The sequence below is a fragment of the Podarcis liolepis genome, assembly GCF_965112155.1.
Source record: "Podarcis liolepis genome assembly, chromosome: 4".
In the NCBI taxonomy this organism is placed as follows: Eukaryota; Metazoa; Chordata; class Lepidosauria; order Squamata; family Lacertidae; genus Podarcis; species Podarcis liolepis.
Genome location: NC_139558.1, coordinates 88,474,300 through 88,495,043, shown reverse-complemented (window position 1 = coordinate 88,495,043; position 20,744 = coordinate 88,474,300). Strand labels below are relative to the sequence as shown.

The following is a 20,744-nucleotide window of genomic DNA, read 5'->3' as shown; positions in this document are numbered from 1 at the left end:
CCTCCTTACTTGGCTCTTGAGAACTACATACAAGACCAGTAAATTATAGAGTACAAGGAAGGTAATCTTGGCAGCCCGCAAGAAGCCAGCTTTGTAGAACAGGAGATTTTTGTTTTTGTGGTTTTTTTAAAAAGAATACCTCTTATCAAATTAAAGGCTGCACATTCATTTTCTGTCAGCTCCTCTGCATGTCCCCAGGCAAACTTGGCGTGCTTTCAGATGGCAGTGATGAGAACATTCCTAACATTTAGACAAGGTAGGAAGCCGGAATGGCCCTAACCGTCATCACAAGCGATGTCTTAAGAGCACATTCACTGTACTTTGGGCCAGCCAATTAAATCAGCTGACAAGTAGGAAGATGAGAGAGGGCTATTAAATTCATGCAGTGGTGACGACAGGATTTCTGGGGCCTGGTGCAATGAATGTGTATCGGGCCTCCTGCAAATGGTTGCCAGACCTCAAGGTGTGACCTGAATTCTCCAGGTTTGGCCTTCACTGGGTGGCAGGTGGAGGGCTTGAATTTCCAGGTGGGTGAGAGGGCCTATATGCTTTAGCTGAGATTCCTGCATTGGAGAAGTTTGGAATAGAAGACCCTTTGGGTCCCTTCCATCCTGTCCTGTCCTGTCCTGTCCTGTCCTGTCCTGTCGAGAGAGAGAGACAGAGACTGTGCACACAGCTTGCAAGATTCGTCCCGGCACAAGCTGGCTGCAAATAGTAACATATCCACTTCGGAGGGTGGGGAGTCTTCCCTCCTTCACTCTATTCTCCCAAATAACCTCAGTGTGCTGGTCCCATGGGTTACCCAAGAGGCGAGGTCCAAGTCCGGTCCATGGTCAAAGGTGCAACATGGAGGCAGTCCGTAGTAGCTGATAGGGAGCAGGTGGTTGACAGCATGTGACCCCTCTGCTAGAACATTTGCACCAGCTGCCTATAAGCTATCAAGCCAGACCTAAAGCCCCAAACAACTTGGATCCAAAATACCTCTAGGATCACGCAAGCCATTAAATCTCAACTCGACCACTAAGGTCGTTCGGAGGAGGGCTGTTAGTTGTCCCCCGTGTTAAAGAGGCCCAAGCCATGCATCTAATGACAAAGTCCATCTTTCCATGGTCTAATGCTGCCCTGTTGATAGCTCAGTTGGTAGAGTGTGAGACTCTCGATCTTAGGGTTGTGGGTTTGAGCCCCATGGTGGGCAAAAGAGTCTTGCATTGCAGGGGGTTGGGCCAAATGGCCCTCCTGGTCCCTTCCAACTCTTCAGCTCTATGATTCTGACATGTCCTGGCAATGCCATTGTCAGAGCAAAGACCTCGAATCCGCCTGAACTGTAGGAAAAGAAAAACAGAATTGTACCTGCAAAGTATAACTACTTCTGCAAGGTGGGTCAGATCTGTCAGAACTTGGCAAACCATTTTTTTTTAAGAAATCAGAATGCTCGAGTTGGCTTTCCTAGATCTTCTTTGATGGTGTGTTTTAAAGCAGGGGCCTTCAGAGTCTCTCCGTGCCTATATGAGGGCACTAAAGGGGGGAAAATATGACAGATCTGGAGGAGCGTTGGCACTGGATGAGGAAGGACCTAAATCATTTTCAATACCTTTTCTCTAATCTAAAAGACAGATGTTGAAAACCAAATTCTGCCACCAAGACTCTGACGCAGTAACAAATGGCGAAGTGCTGCAGGCTCGTTGCGAAAGCCTGGAAATAAATTTGGAAGTTATTATCGAGGAATTCCCCATGGCCTTCAGTTCAGTGCATGCCTGTACTGAGGAGGGGGAGAGGGAAGGCAAGTAGCGCTGCCAAAGATACACAATATAAATCAAAGGAGATAGCATTATTGTATATAAAGGAGTTAGACGGTACCTGGGGTACGATAAACCACAGCAAACATCTCACCTTCAAAATGATGTAAGTGCCCCTAAGGGTGTGATACAGAGGAGACATATAGGGTCCCCAAAGAGTTTGAAGAATCTGGGGATCTCGCCCCCTCCCTCCAGTGCAACAGTCAAAACTTCTGGAGACCGTATTTATTTATTTAAACTTTTGTGGCAAAAGTGAAATTGGCAGCCTGGCCTCTGCCCGGTTTCTCAATGTAAGTTCAATGCCAAAGCCAGATCATTATAAGACTCTGGTCTTAATGGTCTTATAACCTCCCCCCTTACATGGTACTATTTCCCTCTTAGGGATGGGAAGTGGAGAATAATTTCACCCCCCCGGCTCACATTTCAAAGCTTCCTGATTTGCACCTCCCAAAACAATATGAGAAAAGAAACACAGACAGCCATTGAAACTCACACTTCTCCACATTTCCTCTGCATTTTGCACTGCCATTCTCTGCCCAAGCAAAATCCAGCAAGGGAAAAGCTGGGTGTCAGTTAACTTGTTGGGACGTCCTCATTGCTTCATCCCAGTTCTGAACTTCTGTGTTGTGACACCTGAGCACTGTGTCTGATGGTGAACCTGTAGCCTTACCTGCCTCAATAAAGACCTCTCTCTTACTTACAAGTCAGAGTCCCCCTGGCTTTCCCCATTTGGACGTAGCAGGGACTTCTGGTGCAACAGACGATGGGGCCAGTTGGTGCGTGATGGTAGGAGGGGAAGTGGAAATTTGCAAGAGGAGTGTTTGGCCCTGACATTTGTTCCTGGCTTCCTAAATCACAGTTTATGATGCTTTGGACAATTGTCCAGACTGGACCATTAAATCTCATTAAGTTCTATCTGCCAGTAAATAGGGTGGAAAGTCCTGCATCGTCAGGAGGAGGAAAAACTTGCTCCCTCCCTTCCCTCACAGCAAGAAATTAAGCTGCTTTGCTTAGAAAGAAGAATTTTCAGCTGCTAAATGTACGCCTGATTTTCTGTTTTCTGCAGCATCTTCCTGGTGGTTTCAGGATCAGGAGTCTTATGGGTGTTCACTGTTTTGGTGTGCTTAATATTTGCTTTAAAGTCTGAGGAAGGGGAAATTAATGAAAGTAGTACACAGCAGGGAGAAGCTATGAGCCTGGAAGAATGCGTAAGCAGAGTCTAAGCAAACAAACACCATAATTAGATCTTGCCATGCCTTGTTTGTTTGGGAATATGAATACATTATTATGGAAGATTAGATGTAATCACTGATACCTAGCGGCTTGTACCTCTGCATATTTGACTGAGAAACGAGGGCTTAAGATGCACAGAACGTAGCTTCTATCTCCCAGACTCCTGGATTCTATGACGAGGTTGATGGAGAAGAGAATGAGGAACATAGGAAGCAGATTCATATTGAGCCAGACAATTGCTCAGTGTTGACTGGCAGCGCCTCTTCAGGCTTTCAGATCGAAGATTCTCCAAGCCCTACCTGGAGATGCTGGGAAGTGAAACCTAGACCTTCTGCATGCAGAGAACATGCTATACAACTGAGCTACAGTCCATCCCTTACGGCAGGCATGTCCAACTTGAAGTAGGCTGCAATCTACGATCCAATATAAAAACTAGCAATGATTTACTACCCAGGGATGGGTGTGTTAGAATTCCTGCTCCATGATTGCAGTCATGGGATTGTTGTCTATCACATGACGGTGTATGTTTTGACTCCACAGAGTGGGAAGTGATGGAGACAGGATGTTTGTGTTACTGTGTTCTTTTCCTCTTTACTGTCTGATGTTAGAGAGAGAGGGAGCCATGTTGCAGTGCTCCGTGTGTGTTTATATGTAAATAAAGTAGATTAGTCAAAATGCTGAGTTGCTGAGGTCTGTCACGCATGATGCGCAAACTCTGCGGATCCCTAAGTCACTGTGATGTTCGGGCTGAAGAAAGCTTATGAAGCTCCTGAACGATCGACCAGGAGGGAGAGAACATGCCAGTCGGGCATGTGTCTTTACCAGGGTCCTACTCGAGTGTAGGATGAGCTCCTGACAGGGTGCAGGGTGAGTGGGTGGGTGCACACCGCCAGCTGCTTCCCCTGAGAGGGCAGGGATGGGGGCAGTGTGGACTGGTGGGCACTGACTGCTTCCCCCCGCCATGACAGCGGTTGGTGCAGGGTGGGGGGCGCGTGCCCAGGCAGGTGTGGGTGTGCACGCAGCGTCAAAACAGCCTGCCTCCCCTGAGCTCAGGACGAGGTGGTGGCTGCTCAGGAATGCCTTCAGTGGAGGGGGCATGGCGATCGACCAGAATTCATTCCAGGATCGACTGGTTGATTGTGACTGACACCTTGGACAATGTCTGCTTTAGATATTTGAAGATGGCTATCATAGCGCCTCTCAGTCTCCTCTGCTGAAAATCCAGGTGTCCCCCATCTTATATTTGTGCAGAGGTTGAGTTCCAGCAGACATTGTGGTAGTTGAAGTGTCCCATGACTACTGTACGCTCCTCTTTCATTGTCTGGTAATCTGCTTACTTTTAGAACCAAGCCCCTCTGGATCCAAAAGGACCTTGAGACAAATGAACCAAGTGTAACTCAACCCTGGATAGTCCCAGGTCAAATGGAGGCCAATCCAAAGTGCCAGATTGGGCCCAGATCATGGTGTTTGTGTGTGTGTAATGCATATTTATTTGCGAGTAAATCCCAGCGATTTTAATAGAACTTCCTCCTGGGTATGAGTATATAGATTTGCAGCCTATAAGAAAATGTACAAGCTTTTTCATACACACACCTGCCTGTGTTCTCTCTCTCTCTGTGTGTGTGTGTGTGTGTGTTTAAAAGATTATTCTTTGACTTGCATTGCTAACATTGCAAAATCAGGCATATAACACATCAAATGCTCTTAAAATACATTGCTGGGGTAAGAATTTAATCCAAAAGAGGGTCTTTAAAGTTTATTGAGCATTCCTCCTATTTGAAATCCTCTAGCCTGCATACAACCAAAAGCAGAAGAAAAATCAGCTCTGTGGCCGTGAGAGTTTCGGTAGCACAAGGATGGAACTCTGAAGAAACCCCAACTAAAGAATCATGGCAAGAAAAATTGATGGACTATGCAGAACTGGCAAAACTGACATGTAAGCTACGGGACAAGGATAACTGTGACTTTAAGGATGAATGGGAACCCTTTACAAAGTATCTGAAGATGGAACAAAGCGAACTGGACTTCTTGGCAGGTTTTGAATAAACATTCACAAACCTTTTATTGATAATAATCAGCTAAATAGTTTGAGGATCTATACAACTTTGTAACATGCAGAAAACAGCATTCATAGAGAAACCAAAGACTGGAACTGAGGGAAGTCGGGGGGTGGGAGGGGGGAGGGAGGAAAAATGGGGGAAAAAACAAGGATGATATGTTTTTGGATTATATGTCTTGTTATAATTTTGGATTTAAAAAAAGCAAAGAAAAATCAGCTCTGTGCCTGACCAAAAGGAAGCCGCTTGTCGCGGTCCTCGTGGAACCTCATGCAGGTCTTCCGCTCTGCATTCAGCAAATGTTGGTGGTTGCATTCTTGACTGCTTGAAACGTTAAGCATTGCCTGAGATTCCTCCAGGGTGCGATTTCCAAGACGGAAGGCAGTCAGGTGCTGCTGTGACCTTATACACAGGTATAAAACACCCGATCTTCCTGCTCTCATCTCCAGGGCTGCCTTCATTCTTTACAGAGAGTTAGAATGATTTAAACCACCTGCCTCGCTTTCTCTTCCTCGATCTATTCCCGCATCCCATTCCAGGTTTCTTTTCCCTGTTTGGAAAGAAATTGTAAATAAACGAAAGCTCCGCTTGCTTCAGAGATATATTGCGAGCTGCACCTGCTTCTTTCATGTTGCAAAGGAACAGTTCAGGTGCTTCACTTGCCATTTGCAATACGAACATAGAAACCTGCCTCATGCTGAATCAGAGCATTGGTCTATCTAGCTGAGCCTTATTTTCATCAACCCTTGGTGGCTCTCCAGGGTTTGAGGCCGGGAGACTATCGCAGCCCTACCTTGGAGATGCTGGAATTTTAAGGAGTAAAGTCGAGAACTGCTTTCTTGGAAGGAAAGGTGAGAACTTAGAATTTAATAAACAAAAGTTGCCACGTATTGTGCGAAGGGAAAGGTTAGCTTTAGAATTAATTTCATTTCCCTCTTACAGCAAAGCCCCCAGATTAAAATTGCTTGGTAAAGCAAACAACCAAAATTTATGCCCTTAGACGGCGGATCTGCCTATTAAAATTTGCCCTCGCTAATTAAAACTGGTCTGCGCTGATCAGGTAAAGCTTTCGTTGATTAATGAACTGGTTTTGGGTACTACAAGAATCACAGAATTGTTATTCGAAAGAGTAAAACCATCACCTTAAATGAAGAGCGGTGGTGGTAGAGACGCAAACTGTAGAGTCGTGTACTGTAATTCACAGATTCATTGCCCATAGTCATCTGCACTACCCAAAATGAAAAACCTGTCTCTCTCTCTGCCCAGGGAGTATATAAAGTTGATGCAGAGAGATCCCTGCCACGCTCAATGATTTAGAGCATCATTTGCACAGGAGCAGCCTACACAGCCGTCGGATACAGGATGCTTCAGAGCCGTAAACTCTGCTTTATAGGGAAGGGACTTGTATTCCCAGTTTGCTTTGATTTATGCACAAATAACTGGGACTTTATGCAAAAAACCCAAAAACAAAACAGAAACAAAAAAAAAACCAAACAAAAAACCCCAACCCCACCAACAACCGTTCATAGCTGTCAACTTTTCCCTTTTCTTGCGAGGAATCCTATTCGGAATAAGGGAAATGTTGACAGCTATGCAACCGTTGATGAGAAAGCAGGAAGTGGTGGCAGGAAGAACTTAACCTACACCACGGGTGTCAAACACAAGGTCCGTGGGCCGAATCTGGCCCGCCAGACCTCGTCATGTGGCCCGTGTAGCCGCCGCCGGCCCCCAGCCTTCACCTTTTATTCTCGCTTTTTTTTTTGACACAAGAAAGCCGGCTCTTCAGCGCATGCGCGGCGGCCTACAAGCCAGAGAACGTCTGCCCTCTAGGGGCGCCGGCCGTTCTACACAGGAAACCTCCACTTTACATGCATTCAGGAAACCTCCACTTGTTTTTATATTGAGCGCATGCCATCCTGTGATGTGACAGATCCAACGGCTGCCTGAACCCTTCTCTCCTGTACTGTAAGTCCTACAGATACAACCGGCCCTTTGAGGGTGACCAAACTGCTGATGCGGCCCCCGATGAATTTGAGTTTGACACCCCTGACCTACACACATGACTGAGTTTCCTGGGTTCGTGATGCAGAATGGCATCACTGCGACTTCGCTACCATTCCTAATTCACAACATCTGGAGATTTGCCAATCGGAAAACAGCACGAGCTGCTCCAGCAAGAAGGAAGTTGATGCTCCTGAGGCCACCAGAGCAGGATGCATCTGCCATCTTGCGGAGAGTCTGAACTGAGGTGAGACCGTGGCTGCAAGAACTTAGGAAAGCAAGAAGCTGAATCTCAGCTTCTTTCAAAGTAGGAAGTTCTTCCACAGGGGAAATAGCTCACTTAAAGCCAGTGTGGTGTAGTGGTTAAGAGCGGTAGTCTCGTAATCTGGGGAACCGGGTTCACGTCTCCGCTCCTCCACATGCATCTGCTGGGTGACCTTGGGCTAGTCACACTCACCTCACAGAGTGTTTGTTGTGGGGGAGGAAGGGAAAGGAGAATGTTAGCCGCTTTGAGACTCCCTAGGGTAGTGATAAAGTGGGATATCAAATCCAAACTCTTCTTCTTCTTAAAACAGGGAGGTGAAGACAAAGCAGATTTTCTCATTGGGTTGCTTTACGTATAGGAGTAACTGCTGGAGTTGAGCCGATGCTGGCCTTTGGGCTTTGCAGTTTTCTCTGCAGGCTGCAAAGCTGCTCCTCTTTTGGACAGCGCTTTGGAGAAGGGTGCAATGTCCGTCCACAGTCTTGTCATGCTATGAGTGAAAGCCAGACCGTGTTTAATTTCTGCAGCCCTGGACTAACAGGAAGTAGACCAAAGGGTGAGGACATAACGTTATCAGGAAGCAAGTGACAAGCAGCCAGCACCTGAAACAGGTGTGTGTGTAAGACATCAGGACGGCCATTGTAGGAAACAGGAAATTGGACTAGATATGCTTTTGGTCTGGTGCAGCAGATATGAAAGTATCAAGGTGGTTCTGGGCTGGTGTGGCTTGGAGTACACTTATACATCGGGAGCCAGTGTAAGGCACAGAGAGAACAAAGGTACTGTTATTATTATTTATGATACCTGCAATGGGGCGGGGCTGCGGCCCTTCAGATGTCAGGGAGTTGAGGTACAACTCCCATTGTCCCTGATCACTGGGTAAGTTGCCTGGGGCTGATGGGAGGCAGAGTCCAGCAAGATTTGGCCACAGGTTCCCCATCCCCATTAATGCACATGGCATGTCACTGAGTTGCATAGGCAAAGTAAATGGGGGCTTTTGCCTTCAGGGAGCTTTCGTTCAGAGGCAGAACTGAGAAAAATAACAGAGGGCAAGAAAGGCAAGGATGTGAACCAGTGCAGTGACGTGCTTAACACAAGACTGCAGATAAGGTCAGACCAATCTGTCAATTTGGGTTTCTCCCCTTCCTAGTCATACGTTTGGTTCTCCACAGTTCCGTACCAGTCTGCATCTAAATAAATGAATAAATAAAGCCTCGTGAAAATTTGCCAGCATTTTAGTGCGTGTTTTGCCTAATATCCATTTTTTTGTATTTGCTTTTGCGGAATTTGCAACATTTTGCAAGGAATAAAATGCATTTCTGTATGTTACTTTCACACACAAAACACCCACCCCTCACACTTCCCCCATTTATTAACATTTTTATACACCACATTTGGTTGGAAAACTGCATTGCAAAAGTTGGAGTAGTGCCCATTTCGAAGCAGAGCTGAATTTCAGCTTGCATCTTGTTTTGGGAAGTGTGAATTGGCTAGGTTCACATTGAAATGTGGACTAAACTGAATTTCTTCTGCATTCCTAGTTAAAGTTAGACATGAACAGCTAAGACTTCTTTGGGAGGAAAGATGGGATATATATTCAATTAATAAAGTAGTAGCAGCAATAATAATAATAATAATAATAATAATAGTAATAATAATATATTTTGCTAAGGGATTTGAAGGCGGCCTTGCTTGGGCATCCTGGAGGTAGGGGCCAGGCAGTAAGGGAGGATGGATAGATATGTTTAAGAAAGCAGCAGACTTTTGATTGGCTGATAGAGGTGGAATGTTACCTGGGGAAGGTTGCAGGAAAGCTCTGTGCTAGAGACTGCATTGTAAAGAGCCCTTTTACACAATTATTGTGATTGTAGTGGAGTTGCGCCAATTGACAAACCGGCCCATTATCCCTTGGAACATAAAGGAAAAGCTTTTCTTTTCCTGCTGATGTTTTCTGGGAGGCCTCTGAGCTTCAAAGGAAAGGAGAAAGTAAATAAATGAAAATACTCAAGCTGCAGACAAACACACAATTGAGTGAATTCCCACTCACCCCCCACTGCCCTATCTTTTAGATACTGCTTGAAACTCTAAAAGAAATAGATTTGAGAGAGAGAGAGAGAGAGAGAGAGAGAGAGAGAGAGAGAAGGGAAAGTTGATTTTCAAGTTGTTTGTGCCTCTTAATGCAAAATAGGTCAGGTATTTCAATACCAACTTCTCAGAATTTATTTCAAAATATAAAGCATTTAATGACACTTGAAATGTACACTTACCTGTACATAATCCGCTCTCCCTAAGGGAATGGATATGAACAGCACTGTTTAGTTCTGACATCCTACTTTAAGCATGCATGGTAGCTACAAAAGAATCCTAAAGCATCACAATAGATTTTATGAGCTGTCTTGTACCCAACTTTGCTCAGGAATCCTAAACAACCCAAACATGAATGCTGTTTTGAATTCAGCAGTTAAAATCTGTGCAGTTTTGAGCTTTTTTAGGCAAATTCGCCGAAAACAATGACGTTTTTGAGCTATTTCTAACAAAAATCACTAAAATTGACACTGCCAACATAGGTTGCTATACGCCCGGATTTTCCTGGAGATTTTTGTGGTTTCTGTCCGGATACTGCTGTATTCCGGATATGTCTGGGAAATTCTGGACGTATGGCAATCCTATACCACCATCTGGATTCAAAATGGCATCCAATTGTATCTAAACATAGATAGAAACCTGATCTTAAAAGCACATCTTCTTTACCCAACTGCCAAAAAAAGATTTTGGTTAGTCGGTTTTGCTCTTGCTGTAAGTAGAAATTGTTCTCAAGGGAAAGAAATATCTTCTGCAAATTTTTGCCTGGCTCTGCACTTAATCAGCTGAAACAATAGAAAGGGGATGAGCAAGGAAAAATGTTTTTACTCTTCACTAGAGTTGGGGGAGAGACTTACCTAAATTAACGTTTGATGTTTTATTATGTTTTTATATGTGTTGGAAGCCACCCAGAGTGGCTGGGGCAACGCAGCCAGATGGGCGGAGTATAAATAATAAAAATATTGTTGTTGTTGTTGCTGCTGTTGTTAATTTGCATTCGCAAAAACCAAAACATAGCCCCTGTTCAAGATTTGTCCTTCCCGAAATGTTGCAGTGCAGTTCTGCAGCCAGCCAGTGTGTAAGTTGGGTAAACCATGCATTAAATGCATATATTAGTGAAAATAGCATATGCAAATCGATTTTGCACAATTAAGCATGGTTAGCAAAACTCGTACAGTGGTACCTCGGGTTAAGAACTTAATTCGTTCCGGAGGTCCGTTCTTAACCTGAAACTGTTCTTAACCTGAAGCACCACTTTAGCTAATGGGGCCTCCCGCTGCCGCTGCACCACCGCTGCATGATTTCTGTTCTCATCCTGAAGCAAAGTTCTTAACCTGAAGCACTATTTCTGGATTAGCGGAGTGTGTAACCTGAAGCGTCTGTAACCTGAAGTGTATGTAACCTGAGGTACCACTGCACTAAAATGCTGGCAAATTTTCACTCGGAAATGTGGAGAACTGAATTTAAAACAGGAAAAATTAAAAATTGGGAGAAAACAGAATCAACAGATTCATCCACCTCCCTGCTTCCATCACTCCAGTTTTTAAAGCATTCACACCTGTTTGGTAGGACTTGTGCTTAAACACCACGCCAAATCGCACAGCCCAGACACAGCTTGGAGCGGGAGGTTTCCGACGGAATGGCAGAAAGCGGCGTGATTTGAAAGATACAAATGTTGTTCTTCTCATCTCTTGGACAAAATAGATGCCCGCAACCTTGAGGGAATGATTAGAGCTAACAATATCCATCACAGCTTCGAGGGGAGCATCCAAGAACCAAGGTCAAGTCAATGAGGAAAGCAGGCTAGCCCCACAAAGCTCCTTCTTGATAGATTGCTTAATTATCCGAGTCCCAGGACGATAGAAAATGGCGAGCATTCCTAAGAGATGGCGCTTCGGCGCCAGACTTGAAAATGGCTTAGTCAAGTATGTTGCTGCTGGGGGGGGGGGGAATTAAAAGAGCTGATTGAAGTGATGTCTTCAAAACAAAACAAAACAAAAAGCTGAAAGAACCGTCTCTATTTCCTACCTTTATTGACAGGCTGTTAGTGGCATAACAAGATAGAGAGGTCTCTGGGAGCTGGCACAATTGGTAAGTGCCCTGCAGGTCGCGAGGGAAGAGAAAAATGGTTGGTTGCTTCGACAGATGCTCCTCATGCAGACCCAGCAGCTGGAACCGCCTGGTGATATTCATGCCTCTGACAGAGTGACAATCTGGAGCGGGAATCTCCAGTGGATGCAGAACAGTGTCAGGGAAGGATGCCACACACAGGCACATTTGCCATTTAATCAGCTCGACCCGATTGCCAATTAACGTCTGAGGGATTTCAAGAGCCAGGGAAAAAGAAAAGAAAAGAAAAGAAAAGAAAAGGGAGGGATGGGAGGTTAATTTTTTGCATAACCTTAGTTTGTGCCCTTCCGTGACAAACCCACTGGTCCATTAGGGCAGACAGGGCATTGCCCCACCAAGCTTGGTCCACCTGTGGTGTAGTGGTTAGAGTGTCGGACTAGGACCTGTGAGACCAGGGTTCAAATCCCCCTTGGCCATGAAGCTCATGGGGTGACCATGGGCCATACACTGCCTCTCAGCCTCACTTACCTCATGAGTATGGAGTGCTGGCATGTTTTTTGGTGTGTGCTGACCATGACAGTGATTTTGTTCTTGCACCCACAATACAGGTGCTTTGTTTTGCTTTGGGTTGTTTTGTTTTCAGTTTTACTAAAAGGAAGCACGGGTTATTGTAAAGTTACAGCTTTACTTTACTTACCTCTATCCACAATGGCATTTGTTTCCATTCCTAGGACAAAAAGGAAACTATTAATGGGGTTTCCTGCCTACATTCAATTTTGAATAATGTCAATATCTTTTGTCATGACGTAAAGGTAAAGGGACCCCTGACCATTAGGTCCAGTCGTGGCCGACTCTGGGGTTGCGGCGCTCATCTCGCTTTATTGGCCGAGGGAGCTGGCGTACAGCTTCCGGGTCATGTGGCCAGTATGACTAAGCCGCTTCTGGCAAACCAGAGCAGAGCACAGAAACGCCGTTTACCTTCTCACTGGAGCGGTACCTATTTATCTACTTGCACTTTGACGTGCTTTCGAACTGCTAGGTTGGCAGGAGCAGGGACCAAGCAATGGGAGCTCACCCCGTCACGGGGATTCGAACCGCCGACCTTCTGATCGGCAAGTACTAGGCTCTGTGGTTTAACCCACAGCACCATACAGACTTAATTTCCTTGAATGGAAACACTGAGTGTGTTGGGGAGGATATTGGTTTTGAGGCCAGGGAGGAGATGGTTTGCATGCTGTTTAATGGTAGAAAGGCAGTAGGAGGCCTTGGCCATTGACAAAAATAATTGGAAATGGATTGGCGCATTGTAATCCGTACAGCCTCTTCCATGGCAAGCGCTTCCTGTGAAATGATTTTGGCTATACTGTGTCCTATCTTTATACTTTATGCCAGGTGCTTTGAAATTATTGGGCCAGCAGAAACATCTGGAAAATTGAGAAGGTACTGTGGGCCACCCATCACAAAATGGCCGTCACAAAATGGCTGCCGTGAAGGGTGTAAGAGAGGCTGAAGCAGTGCAAAGAGGAACTGAGCAAAAAGAACAAACCATCTCTTGTGCATTGTGGATTTTTGAGGGGATGTTTGCTAAGATCTTTTGCAGATGCCCTTTGTGGTATTGGCAGGCACGTTGACTACAGTACTTCAATTTGCTGTATAGTACAGACCACATTTGTTTCATGATGGCGAGGGGAATGGGAAAGCACTGCTGAAAAACCTTGCTACATAAATATTCACATCTGGATAAAACTGAAAAGAAATGGGAAAGAGTGATTATAAATAACACAGCTGCCAGGAGGAGACTTGGGAGAAAGGCAGCACTGCTAATTCTCTATTTTCCAATTCGAATCACATTCTTAACAGAACTCTTTCCACCCTGATCATCTGTTGGTTAAGCATGTCTCATTCAATTACTGAAAAGTACACAGCGGTTTCACAGACTTAAAGACACACACATGTGCAGAGCCAGTATTATTTGAAAATGCAGCTTATCATTGCTTCTTACTGACATATCATTTCTGATTTTCAAGAATCCCAAATGTAATTTGAAATGTTTACAACCCTGTGGTTATTTCAGCTCCCCTCTAATCGATCTGAAGTACATTTACAGGCCTGCACTAATTGCATTAATGACTATTTGTTCTAATTGCATGAAATGCAAACAGTAGAAAATCGTTGGCAAAAAAGGCCTTCCAGGGAGAAGGGGGACGGGGAAGGGACAACAACTCCCAAAGAAATGAAGTAAAATTCTGATTTAGGACAGAAATAGATAATTATTACAAAAGGTGTTCTACTCAGAGCAGGGATATCAGGAGGTAGCAATTTCTTTCCTGTCCGGTGTTTGTTGTAATCAGCATTGTTTCCATTTTGATACACGTCGGTTTCTGCTGAAACCTTTGTTATTTTGTTATTTGTCTTGCTATTTGCTACGACTGAAACTTGTGTAATTAATTTCAATGTTTTTCAATGGAAGGGAAAAGGCAAAAACAACACAATAGGTAACTCAATGATTTATGTAACATTTGTGGGCTAAAACAACAATAGCAACAAATGCTGCTCATATTTGCTTCTATGATATCCATTCCTGACCTCTGATGAATTGAGGGAATTTCCACTCCCATTTTCATTTCTGATGGAATTCCCTGACACCCCCAATCCCATTGAAATTAAAGAACCTAAATTATTCTTGTCCATTTATCTCAGGGGGTCTACTTTGAGTATGACTAATGTTGGGTAAAGCTGAGGATATTTGCATCTGGAAGGGAATCTTAAGGATCTGCTGCCCCGGTAGATCTTGCCACCTGAGGCGGTCACCTCACATGGGTGACCTCATGGGTGGACCGGCCCTGTTTCTGGACTTCCACGTACACCTCCTCACCTCACCACCTGATAATCTTCTAGTAGCCACATCTGCCTTACAAGCAGACGATCCCAGGTAGGGCTGGAAATGCCCCCTGCTTGAACCTGTGGAGAGCCATTTATTTTATTTTAAATCTCTATACTACCCTTCATCTGAAGAACGCAAAAATACATAACTTGGACAACACTGAGCAAAATGTACCAATGGTCTGACTCAGTATAGGGCATCTTCCTATGCTTCTAATACATCAGAGGTGAAGACTAGATCTAATGGGGTTAAATTACAGGGGAGCAGATTTCAGTTGTTACGTAAGGTAAAGGTAAAGGGACCCTTGACCATTAGGTCCAGTCGTGGACGACTCTGGGGTTGTGGCGCTCATCTCACTTTGCTGTTAAGTAACAGGCAGCTAAAACTGTCCCCCAAAATATCCCCCCTTCCTTTGACTCACACAAAACACATAAACAAGATATAAAATTAATAATAGAATTTTACACTTATTTTATTAGGAGCAATATTAAGATTATTCCAGAGCAATTCCTTTCACTGGCATTACTCAAAGACTCATACCCTTTTAGAATTGGGCCAGAAAACATGGTTTCTGTAAACCACAAAAGAACCAAGAACTCCAGCAACCTTCATTTCTGCACAAAATTCAATTGGGAGTGGGTAGGGGAACTTCGCAGGAAACCTCTGTCAATTTATATATTTAGACTCAGACCTCCTTACAACTTTCCTTTCCCATTTCTCTGTGCTTTGGTAAGGCTGAAATTTAAATTAAACAACTGAAGCAAAATCCGCAGAGCTTCAATAGATACACTCCATGTGTGAAACTCAGAGGTAAGTGTTTCAAATTTTAAGTCAATTGCTTTAAAAGCCTCATAAGGCATAAGCAGCTGAAAACAGGTAATTTGCTTTGAATCGGAGCATAACATATTGCTGTTAAAACACATCTATTGCTTGAATGTAAATGACTAAGTATTGTTACATTGTAGTTATATTCAGCAGGTATTGCTGCTGAATATTTCAGGCCATAGTTACAACATAGAGAGCACAATATGTTGTAACTATTGCAAGGTATTGCATTTGTTTTGAATATTTCAGGCAAGAAGATTCTAAAAACGTTGTGCTCTTAATACTTGTTTGTCCAACATACAGTCCAAACAGGAAACAATATAGAGTTCTAGAACTTAACTGAGGCTCTGTCTGCACTGTACATTTAAAGCAGTGTTCTGTTTCTTGAAACTGTCATGATCCTGGGAACTGCAGATTGTTAAGGGTGCTGAGAGTTGTTAGGAGATCCCTGTTCCCCTCAGAGAGCTCCAATTCCCAGAGTTCCCTGTTAAACCACAGTGATTGCTGATAAACATCAGTCCACCACAAAGCTAACCAGGTCCCACTGACTTTTCATAGTGCCCTTACTGTGTAATGAAGAGGAAGATGGTTTTCCCAGGTAACCTGGTCCAGAGTTATTTGGGATTTTGTATGTAAGTAGCAGAACCTAAGAGGGACGCGGATGGCGCTGTGGGTTAAACCACAGAGCCTAGGACTTGCCGATCAGAAGGTCGGCGGTTCGAATCCCAGCGACGGGGTGAGCTCCCGTTGCTCGGTCCCTGCTCCTACCAACCTAGCAGTTCGAAAGCACATCAAAGTGCAAGTAGATAAATAGGTACCGCTCTGGCGGAAAGGTAAACGGCGTTTCCATGCGCTGCTCTGGTTTGCCAGAAGTAGCTTAGTCATGCTGGCCACATGACCCGGAAGCTGTACGCTGGCTCTCTCGGCCAATAAAGCGAGATGAGCACCGCAACCCCAGAGTCGGCCACGTCTGGACCTAATGGTCAGGGGTCCCTTTACCTTTTAGCAGAACCTAAAAATTGCCATGTGGTTGATAGGCAGCCAGTGCAGATTCTTCAACATTGGTATGATGTGTATCTGATAAGGAGCATCACTCACCACCCAGACTCTGGCATTCTGAACCAGGGGCAATGAAAGTCCCACCGAGAGCACATTGCAGTAGCCCAGATGTGATGTTACTGTTGGACATCAAACCAACAATTCATGTTTTGCCAGATGGGCACATGAAGGGGCTGAGGCTCACAGAGCTTTTCTGTAAAATTTGCTAGAGAGAACTCTGTGAGATCACTTCCTTCGTCTGCCTTGGCAGGAAGCTGTAATGTCTCATACTTCCTTCCTGCTTGGACATGTCTCCCTTTCTTCATCATGCTTCCAAGTTGACCACATGTGCATGCCTGAGATCAGGAGCCGTTTTCGAACTTACCTTTTGTACTTTTGTAATTTAGATAGTAGTTATCATTTTGCTTCTGTAATTGCTGCTTCAAGATCTAGATTATGTAAGTAGATAATACTTTTATTTCTTCATAAAACAATGTGTGTGTGATTGTTGCTTTTAAAGGTGGGGAGGAGGGGTAATACCAGGAAAATTCAGTCTGCCTTAAAGCATCCTGGATTATTGTTTCTGGATCTAGAAAGTTAAGTCAACCCTCTCTTAGCTTCCAAATTTAAGCTGCAAACAATCGTACTTTGCTGATCTCACTAGCATGATCAAGGAAGGATAATACCAAAACAATATATCCTCTCCTAGTGTCTAAATCCATTCCTACACTTACCAACACATGTGTCATGGTGGCCAAGTTATCCCTGTCCAGGAAAGGGCACAGTTGATGCATGAACTGATGCTGATGATACGCACAATTTGCCTCAGATGTTACCTGGGCCTCCATGGATGAAGGATGCTGCAAGAGCACTCCTAAACTGCTTTCTTTCAGAGGGAATGAAATCCTACAGGCAGGCTTTCCAATTCTTGGAACTGCAAACCACTTACTTACAATCTTTCTGTCTTAACAGGATTCAGTGTCTGTCCACTGACCCTCATCCACTCCACCACTGCATCCAGGCAGTGGCTTGACTTGCGCTCCTGACTCAGATTTAATGGAAAGGTAGCTCTGAGTGTCATACTGATGACACCATGCCCCAAACCTCCTGGTGATTGCTCCCAATGGCATCACGTTGATGTGAAATACTATTGAGGCTGACTCGTGCCTTGTGGCACCACACCGCAAAGCTGTCAAGATGCAGAAATGTAGTCCTCCAATGTTATTCTTTGGTACAAGTCATGAGGTAAGACTGGAACCACGCACAGAGATGGTCAAGGAAGATGCCCTCCTCAATGGTGTCAACAGCAGTTGAGACAATGTACAGTGGTACCTCTGGTTGTGAACGGGATCCATTCCGGAGACCCCTTCACAACATGAGCAGAACGCAACCCGCAGCGGTGCGTCTGTGCACGCGCGGGTTGCGATTCGCCACTTCTGCGCATGCGTGTGATATCATTTTGCGCCTCTGTTCATGCGTGAGCGACGAAACCCAGAAGTAACCCTTTCTAGTACTTCCAGGTCACCACGGAACGCAACCTGATAAAACGTATCATGAAGCAAACGTAACATGAGGTATGACTGTATTAATAACCTTGAAATTGGCCGAATTGGGATTGTATCCCAATTCATTCACAATGGGTTATATCCTGGCTTGGTCTTCCACAGACAGAACGGCTCTTTCCATCCACAGAAGGCTTTTTAATTCAGTGGAAGCTCGTAAGTGGCATTTGCTTATTCTTCCTCTCTCTGCCACCTGCAACGTCCGTTTCCCCACTGGGGTTCCCCAACTCTCTGGAACAGTGTTGGATATTACAATGGGGGCTTCAAGGATATGGGGGAATTAGAGAAAGTCACCTCTGCCCCCGAGCCATTGTGGGACTCTCCCATTTTACCACCACAACCACCTTGTGAGGTATGCTGGCAGAGATTGCAACTGCCTGCCCATGAGGCTACTTGACTCGGAACTTAGGGTCAAAGTCCTAGGCTCAGCCCATTATGTGACACAGGCTATTTATAACCTACGGTTTTAATAATTTGTAAAAGTCTTCTGATCCCCTTCAACCTTTTGGAGCTTTTATTTTTTTTAAAAAAATCAAATTTAAAAAAATCAAATCCAGCCTGTACTTGTCCACGTTTATTAACTCTGAGTCAATAAGCTATGAAAATCAGAACCAAGTGAAACCCCAAGCTCATAATTTTGATATGTAAAGGTAAAACAGAAAGTGGAACTGAAGCTGTAATGAAATTTTCTGCCTTAATGCATAAAAATGACTTCCCGCAGCATGGGGGAATTCCTTTGTCAACTAATAATATCTGTCTTTAGGGCAGATGAATTCATCATTCCCAAGATGATAAGAAACAAAGAAAAGGAATGAAGCTTTTTTTTATTATTTTAAAAAAATTACATTCCTTAATGGGAAGAATAACTCTTCTTTGAGATGCGAGGAAAGATTTGCTCATTCTGTTCTAGAGCTTATTTACCTGTCTCATCATAAAATTGCCCTCAAAATTCAGTTCAAGGTGTTTGTTTTAACCTTCAGCTCAAGATGTTGGTTTTATTTTTCATTCACATTTATATCCTACATTTCCTCTAAGGATGTGTACGTGATTCTCTTCCTCTCTATTTTATTACCACAACAACCCTGTGAGGTAAGCTAGGCTGGGAAACTGTGATTGGCCTAAGATCCCCCTGTGAGTTTTAGGGCTGAGCAGGGATTTGAACTTTGGTCTCCCAGGTCCCAAGGGGACGCAGGTGGCGCTGTGGGTTAAACCACAGAGCCTAGGACTTGCTGATCAGAAGGTCGGTGGTTCAAATCCCCGCGACGGAGTGAGCTCCCGTTGCTCGGTCCCTGCTCCTGCCAACCTAGCAGTTCGAAAGCACCTCAAAGTGCAAGTAGATAAATAGGTACCACTCTGGCGGGAAGGTAAACGGCGTTTCCGTGCACTGCTCTGGTTCACCAGAAGTGGCTGGCCACATGACCCGGAAGCTGTCTGCCGGCTCCCTCGGCCAGTAAAGCGAGATGAGCGCCGCAACCCCAGAGTCGGTCACGACTGGACCTAATGGTCAGGGGTCCCTTTACCTTTACCCCCAGGTCCAACACTTTAACCACTACACCACATTGCAAAACCCTAGACTAGAGCTGGGGCGCCCATGTCACCCTCTGTATGTTGCTGGACTCCAACCCCCATTATCTCTAGCCAGCATAGCCAATGGTGAAAGATGATCAGAGTTCGAGTCCCACCACAAATGGAAGTTCACCACCCATGTCCTAGACAGTCTAGGCCCATATTACCCGAAGGAACGATTTTTCTTCAGATATTGATATTGTTCGATGAAATTTTGTTCTGAGTTTCTCTCCTTAAGGCTCATAACATGGCAACATGAAACTGTTCTTTTAAAATCTTCATACGTCAATATGACCATTTCATTCAGCCACACTCACACCATACATCCAAAGCACTAGGATATAACTTTAAACAGTCATTGCATCCCCCAGGGAATTCTGGGAGCTGTAGTTTAAGGGTGCCAATAACTGTTAGGAGACTCCTATTCCCAAAGTTCCCTGGGAAGAGGGATTGCCTGTTAAACCACTCAGCTGCCCATGGGAGATGAGGTCTGTCTCTTCCTCCAACTCATTTGGCTTTGGTAAGTAAAGGGCAACTGAGATCTTGATTTCTGTGACGGGGGCTTTGCAGTCGGATGCACAATAGCCACCTCCCCTCTCCCCTCCTGCTCAGAGGAGAAGAATATCACTCCCCTGCAAACTCCCCTGCTGCTCAGCTGACAGGTGTGCAACAACCACATTGGGAGGAATGAGACGGAAAAAGGGGGGGCAAGGAGTGAGAGGGGCCTTGGAGGACAGACTGGCACAGCTTGAAAAAACCACCTGAAGGCTGATAGAGGTGTTGAGTTCACTGTTGTCCTGGCTTTGGGGCTCTTTTGCAGGTTTGTGGCTTGGCTTTTCTTTTTAAATAAGTAGATTTTAATGTCTTAATTTTACTGTTGCTTCTGCCTGAGACAGCCCATGGTGGCTTGATTTGGCAGCATCAAAACATATTGTCAAGGCAGGAGTAAGTCAGCAATAACTCACAAGGTGTCAGTGAATTTAACACTTTATTCAGAAAAACAAAACAGCTCAGGCCTAGTGATCACAGGGACTCTTCCCAATTGGTCTGGCCCCAGTGTGGCCGTTCTGAGTTCCCCGCCATCCCATTGCTCTCTAAGAAACCTGAGACTTCTTCATCTTGTCTGTTTTTGCTCTGCCTTCTTCATACCTCTTCTGGTCCCGGGAGACGAGGGTGGAGGGGAGCTGGTCACAGCAGGAGGGGAAGACCCCCTGGATTCTCCAGCAACCTGCCTCGTATCTACCTCTTGTCCCCCCTCCTTTCCAGACTCTGATTCTGCCTCTGATTCTGGACTGCTCTCTGCCCCAGCCTCTTCCTGCTCAATAAACCCTGTGCCTCCTCCTCCCCCCTTTCTGCTTCCTGTTCTCC

At 44.9% G+C, this 20,744-nt stretch overlaps 1 long non-coding RNA gene across 1 annotated transcript; it reads right to left on the bottom strand.

Annotated features, from left to right (window-relative positions):
• Positions 1-5,327: 5,327 nt before the first annotated feature.
• LOC310705482 lies at positions 5,328-16,656 on the bottom strand. The gene is made up of 3 exons (XR_014525328.1): positions 16,309-16,656; positions 12,199-12,228; positions 5,328-5,636 (listed from the first exon to the last, which is right to left on the bottom strand). It is a non-coding gene; the product is annotated as an uncharacterized lncRNA (long non-coding RNA).
• Positions 16,657-20,744: the final 4,088 nt, after the last annotated feature.